Source organism: Dysidea avara, chromosome 1 (genome assembly GCF_963678975.1).
Source record: "Dysidea avara chromosome 1, odDysAvar1.4, whole genome shotgun sequence".
Lineage (NCBI taxonomy): Eukaryota > Metazoa > Porifera > Demospongiae > Dictyoceratida > Dysideidae > Dysidea > Dysidea avara.
Genome location: NC_089272.1, coordinates 41,171,501 through 41,177,689, shown reverse-complemented (window position 1 = coordinate 41,177,689; position 6,189 = coordinate 41,171,501). Strand labels below are relative to the sequence as shown.

The 6,189-nt window shown below is 37.5% G+C and overlaps 1 protein-coding gene across 1 annotated transcript in view; it reads right to left on the bottom strand.

The window, feature by feature from the left end:
* The window catches only part of LOC136246729 (leishmanolysin-like peptidase), a 204,942-nt gene that overhangs the window by 150,077 nt on the left and 48,676 nt on the right, over positions 1 to 6,189 (bottom strand). The gene's annotated exons all lie outside the window — the stretch shown is intronic.

The window sequence follows — 6,189 nt, the reverse complement described above, 5'->3', positions numbered from 1 at the left end:
GTCAATGAAGCTTGAAAAAAATCTGCACATATAGTACTAATCTGATTGACTAAAATAGTGTGGTGTGTTTCTATTGAAAGCATATATGTCCATCTTGACAACTAGTGTTACCATAGTGATAGATGCCTCATAGCATAGCAACAAAATGGTTGCTAGATAACCATTGCTAAAGTAAATTCACTTTGTTTGGACTATAGCAACAGTTGCTAGACAATGGTTGCTAAATGTGATCAACTTTTTGCAGCTGCTATTCTTCAATTTCTGTTACTTAATAACTGTTGCTATGATTGTTGGATTAATTTATAATACGATGGCTGGCTGTTGTATTCGGGATTAATTATAGTTCTCACATTGTAAACAGGAAGGAAATAGTGCTCAGCTTCTCCTCAGACTATTTTACTTCCTGTTTACAATACTGCACTAATAATCAGTGTTGGATGTAACACGTTGCATAATATTACAAGTACACAAAAAGATTTGGAATTTTCAACTAGAGTAGGGACCATAGCACATCGATAAAAAGTACTGAAACAAGTTGGAGTAGTCCATGATATTAAATCACTGTAAAACAATAAGAAGTGTTATATCCCTACTGTGCTCAAGATACCATAACGGAAATGCACAGTAGGGATATAACACTTCTTATTGTTTTACAGTGATTTAATATCATGGACTACTCCAACTTGTTTCAGTACTTTTTATCGATGTGCTATGGTCCCTACTCTAGTTGAAAATTCCAAATTATTTTGTGAACTTGTTTGTTAACTTTTTTTTTGTAAATAATTTATTATGACTGGTGAACCCACGCATACCGCATCTGAAGAGGCACCGCGCGCCCCATCTATAATTCTCTTAGACTCAAAAATGTCATTTACACCTCATATCAATCACGTTATCTCTACAGCAACAAGGATGCTAAACTTTGTTAAACGTAACCTTTATAGATGTTCTGCAGAAACTAAATGTTTAGCCTACACCAGTATAGTGAGACCACTGTTGGAGTATGGATCGGCAGTATGGGACCCCTACTTGCAGAAGGAGATACAAAGTATAGAAATGGTACAACGACGTGCTGCTCATTGGGTCAAGTCATACTACTGATATAACAGTAGTGTTACATCTATGTTAGCAGATCTACAATGGCCATCACTTCAACACCGACGATATGTGACTAGATTAAAAGTATTCTACAACATTGTTTACTCCTCATCAGTCTTAACAGTCCCAAATTATTTCACCAACACCACATATCCCACCCGCCACCACCACCCCTTCCATTTTGAGATTCCGTTTGCTAGAACAGATCATTATAAATTCAGCTATTACCCCAAATCTATCCGTGATTGGAACAATTTACCAACTGACACAATAGAATCCCAATCTCTACAAGTATTTTTAGATAAATTATAACTGACTCTCATCTATGTGATTTGTAATGTTTTTTCCTTACCTGAACATATCAGTTTGTAACTGTGTTTTCAGTAATCATAATCATAATCATAACCATAATCGTCTGAAAAGTGAAGTATCCGTTACGCTTTGTTGTCAGCTATGTTCAACCCGTTACACAGCATTTCGAATCAAGAACTGTTCAAAAAGCACCTCTACAATCCGCGCATACCAAAAGAAAGATATCGTTCCGCGCGCCCCAATCATATTAATTATCATCTGAAAAGTGAAGTATCCATTACGCTTCGCTGTAGGCTATGCTCAACCCGTTATTCAACCCGTTACACAGCAGTACGAATCAAGAAGCACCTCTGCAATCGAAATAGCCACGATGAAAAATACGGACGATTTCCGTTTCGAAGGGAAGCCATCACGTGCTCGCGCCAAATCGACACCGTTCCCTGTCAGCAAAGATGAATGGAACACAAAGGAGGACACTGGTAAGTCCATGAAGAATGCATTGCACGTACTGTGGTTAGTCTCGCGTGGTCAGACCGCTTTTTTCCGTATATTGGGTGGGGAAAAAAAGGGTCTGGTGCAACTCCAATAGCTGTTTACTTCTGAGCCGTCCCCACATTCCGGGGACGCTAATTGAATAACATTGGTCACAAAGGAGGTGCCATGACGTCAGTAAAACTATGAATTATTCCTACACTCCTGCTCCGGTTGTGAGTCTTGTTACACGATGAGGATTAACTTTCAAGACGCTATAAAAGAGACATCGGAGCAAATTAAGATTCGTTTAAAGGATAAACAGATCTCTAGTTAACTTACTGACGTCATGGCACCTCCTTTGTGACCAATGTTATTCAATTAGCGTCCCCGGAATGTGGGGACGGCTCAGAAGTAAACAGCTATTGGAGTTGCACCAGACCCTTTTTTCCCCACCCAATATACGGAAAAAAGCGGTCTGGCCACGCGAGACTATACTGTGGTATGCCAAAAGGCACCTGTCGGGCCGAAGCGACGTCGAACGTGAAAAAATCAAGCCCGTAGCCTTAGCCGTTATCGAGTTACGCTTGTCTGAAGGCATCATTCAGTCCCTGTACTTTTCATTACCTGTGTCCTTGTACCCGCTGCTCCAAGACTCCTGCACCAACCAATTATAATTATTTGTAATTATTATATATGTATGCATGTATAGTTTTTGTGGTTAAGTAGTTAGTGCTCTAGGCTACCAGTGCAGGACACTGGTACTGTAGTCCTTCAGAATTGTATGTCTCTGTAATCACTGTAGCCTCTACTGTATGTAATTCCAATTCTGTAAAGCAATTATTAAATTAAATTAAATTAAATCAGTCAGTTACTCAGTCAGTCAGTAGAAAATCCCGTTGAATAATTTTAAAAAAAAAATATTCCGTAGCAACTTGTTGAAAGCGTTTCGGGTCGATCTGAAAGCTTGTTTGGGCTTTGTTTTACCTCACCAATACTGCCTCATCGTCATAAGAGAAACTCGAGGCTGGTTTTTGGGTGATATCATTTTGTGGGCCACGCCTACTCCTTTGTGGTCCCTACTAAACAGTTACTATCGTACTGTATGATTACTTAAGCAGTAACGAAGTAATATAACAAGCTACATTTCTTATGCTAATGTATTATTAAAGTAGTGCGTTACTACTTGTTACTGTAATATTATTACCTAACAAAGTACAAATGCATTACTTAACTAGTGCGTCACTGTAATATTATTACACAACATCCACCAGCTACATCTCCTTATTTATAACTACACATAAATAGCTAAGTAGCTTGCTATACTGCTTCTCTGAACACTGTGACTGCTCTATTAGAGTATCTAGATCTTGACTTCTATTAGAGTATCTCGATCTTTTCTTGCAAAACATTGTCCCACAAAACTTGGGGGGGTCATAGCCCCCTGTCTCCACCGCTTATGATACGATACAATTCATCTCCAACTTTCATGGTGAGGAGTTTGAGATATAGTTAATCGAGAAATGATTAGTAACACACCTTGCTACTGATCATTTCTCGATTAACTACACACTGTTTTATCATATGATCTTTTTATCATTTAAAAATTACTACTTTTGGCTGTAAGTACAAGCCTACAGACCTTTAGTACACCATATGAATTGTCAATCTTGTATCTGTGTGTAGGGTTTCCAAGTCAAAATAGGAAGGTGCTTCCTTTTGTTGTTTCTGGTGACTTTCACACAGACTGACCTTTAAGATAAAGCAAACAAGTACTAATTTATTATTGGATTGCTTGTAGCATTGGGTATCAGCATAAGTTCAACACACAAAAGCATACAAAAGTGGTCACATGACCAGAAATATCATAATAGTTAAATTGGGCAGCTTATTAGAAAATCATTGTATTGTAGGGTGACCGAAGTCACAATTAGTGTATTTTCTTGCCTTATAATGAAGACTTCTACATCTTGTAGTGTTATAGCACATCCTTTATAGCCGGCTGTAATGGAATTGTTGGCCACATGACCACTTTTTGGGTATTTACAGTTAAAACTGCACTGATATTGAAAGTAATAGACAGTTTAATAATATATTAGTACTTGTTTGTTTTATCTTAAGGTCAAACAGTGTGAAAATCATCAGAAACAACGAAAAAGGCTGAGGCATCATCTTATTTTGCAGTGCAAATCCTGTATGAAGGGATTCTTGGTCACGTGACCACTTTTTTGATATTTACACGTTAAAATTGTGCTGATAGCAACTGCTGCAAACATTCCAATAACAAATTAGCACTTGTTTGCTTTAACTTGAAGGTAAATCTGCAAAAATCTCCAGAAACAACAAAATGAAGCACCTTCCTATTTTGAGTGGAAACCCTACTGTGTGTGTACCTAAGCTCATGCTTGTGTGTGTGTGTACTACAAAGCATTAATAAATAAATAAATAAATAGCTATATCATTATAAGATTGTGACCTCCAGTAACTGTATTGGACAGGTCAACTGGTCTGACACCTTTAAAGTAAGCACCAGTGACTACCTTCCCCTCGACAGTGCATTTTTTAAAGTTTTCAAGTATTTTACATACAGCATTGATTAGCTACACTGGCTTGAAAGATTACAAAACAACACAAAACTTACGCGTAATGCACACGAAAAAGATTTTCATGATGATCAGCGTGTGGACAACCTTCATTAGAGCTCGGATGACAGACCAATTGCAAATTTAATGCGAGTTGTTATTTTGCGCAAAGGTTCTATTGCCAATATACAAGATCTAATTTTTATAGTAACAGAGTAATCAATGACTGGAATCCATTACCCCAATCTATGGTTGATTCTCCCTCTGTCAATGATTTTAAAACACTGCTGGACAGACACTACAGTGATTGCTTATTTGATTTTTTATAGCAATTAGAATAACTAAGTAACTTAGGCAAACCCTCTATTGCTTTACTTCAACTAACCTGCCCTCTAGACTCAGAACACAACATTCAATCTGCTAGGTCTAGAAAACAAAACAAGGCTGAGTATCATCAACTACTTGTGGAATTTGATCACTTAGAGATCCCAAACTATTATAAAACTTGAAATTAGTGTGTTGGGTCACTACCTACTTTCTTCCATTCAGAACATCAAGAACTTTATTGACCCTGTACAACTTTGTGTAACCACCAAATCTTTCATCCGAAAGATCCTCGACAATGCTGCTCGTCAGTGTGAGACATGTTCACAAAAGCTTTTCTTGGCCAGGAATTGTAGTGATTGGTCAACCGAGCACTTACTTAATTTTTGTCTTGTAATTATGCTGTTGTTAGTATTTTTTTATTTTTTTTTACATGTACACACTCCTTGCCATGCCCACAAGATCCCATTTTGCTTGATCTGACTGTGGTCGCACGAGACCAAGGACTAATAATGTATTGTATGTATCATCATAATTACTAATGATGGTTCTCTCTCTCATAATTTGTTTATGGATGTACAGGCATAAGCCTTTATCCTTAAAATACAAAACACAATATACAGAGATTTTTTTTAATTTAAAAATCTGGGATATTAGCTATACTAGGTTGAAGCCAATCTTCAGTAGAAGTACGGATATTGATACATCATCATTGCTTACCGACATCATTCACGCCTCCTTTGTGCCCAATCTAATCCAATTAGCATCCCCAGTGACTGGGGACGGGTCAGAAGTAAACAGCCAGACTTTTTTCTCCTACCCAATAAACGGGAAAAAGTGGTCTGACCACTCGAGACTAGTTCCACCATTTGAGAGGCAATTGAAAATAGTGGAAAATTTAAAAACTAAAACTGAAAATGATTGAGAAATAATTGAAATTGGTTAATGCTAGTAAAATAGCTACTAGTGCTCACCTCTTTACAATGATATGATCACTCATTATAGTGACCATTTAAATTTAATAGATTCTCAGAGATGGATCCAGGAGCTGGTAAGGGGAGGGGCACAAACAAGTTCAGATTCACACCATTAATCAAGGGCAGATTTAGGGGGGTGCTTTGGGGGCTGAAGCACCCCTCCAAAATTTTTCGATGAGCAAGCTAGGAAGCTTCTAGAAGCTGTTAGTAGTACAGGTGCAGTTGCATTTTATTCACATGTATGGGCAATGAAAAGATGGAAAAGAGCAAGGGGAATAGCTAATCTTATCCAAGAATTACTAACAAGGACTCAAAATTATTCTTTTGGAGTAAGTCTTACCTTAGAAGCTGCTAAAATTGAAATACTCTAATAGTCTAAGAACAGTCAACTACTCTAATAAAACAACCATCGTTAAAACTATAAT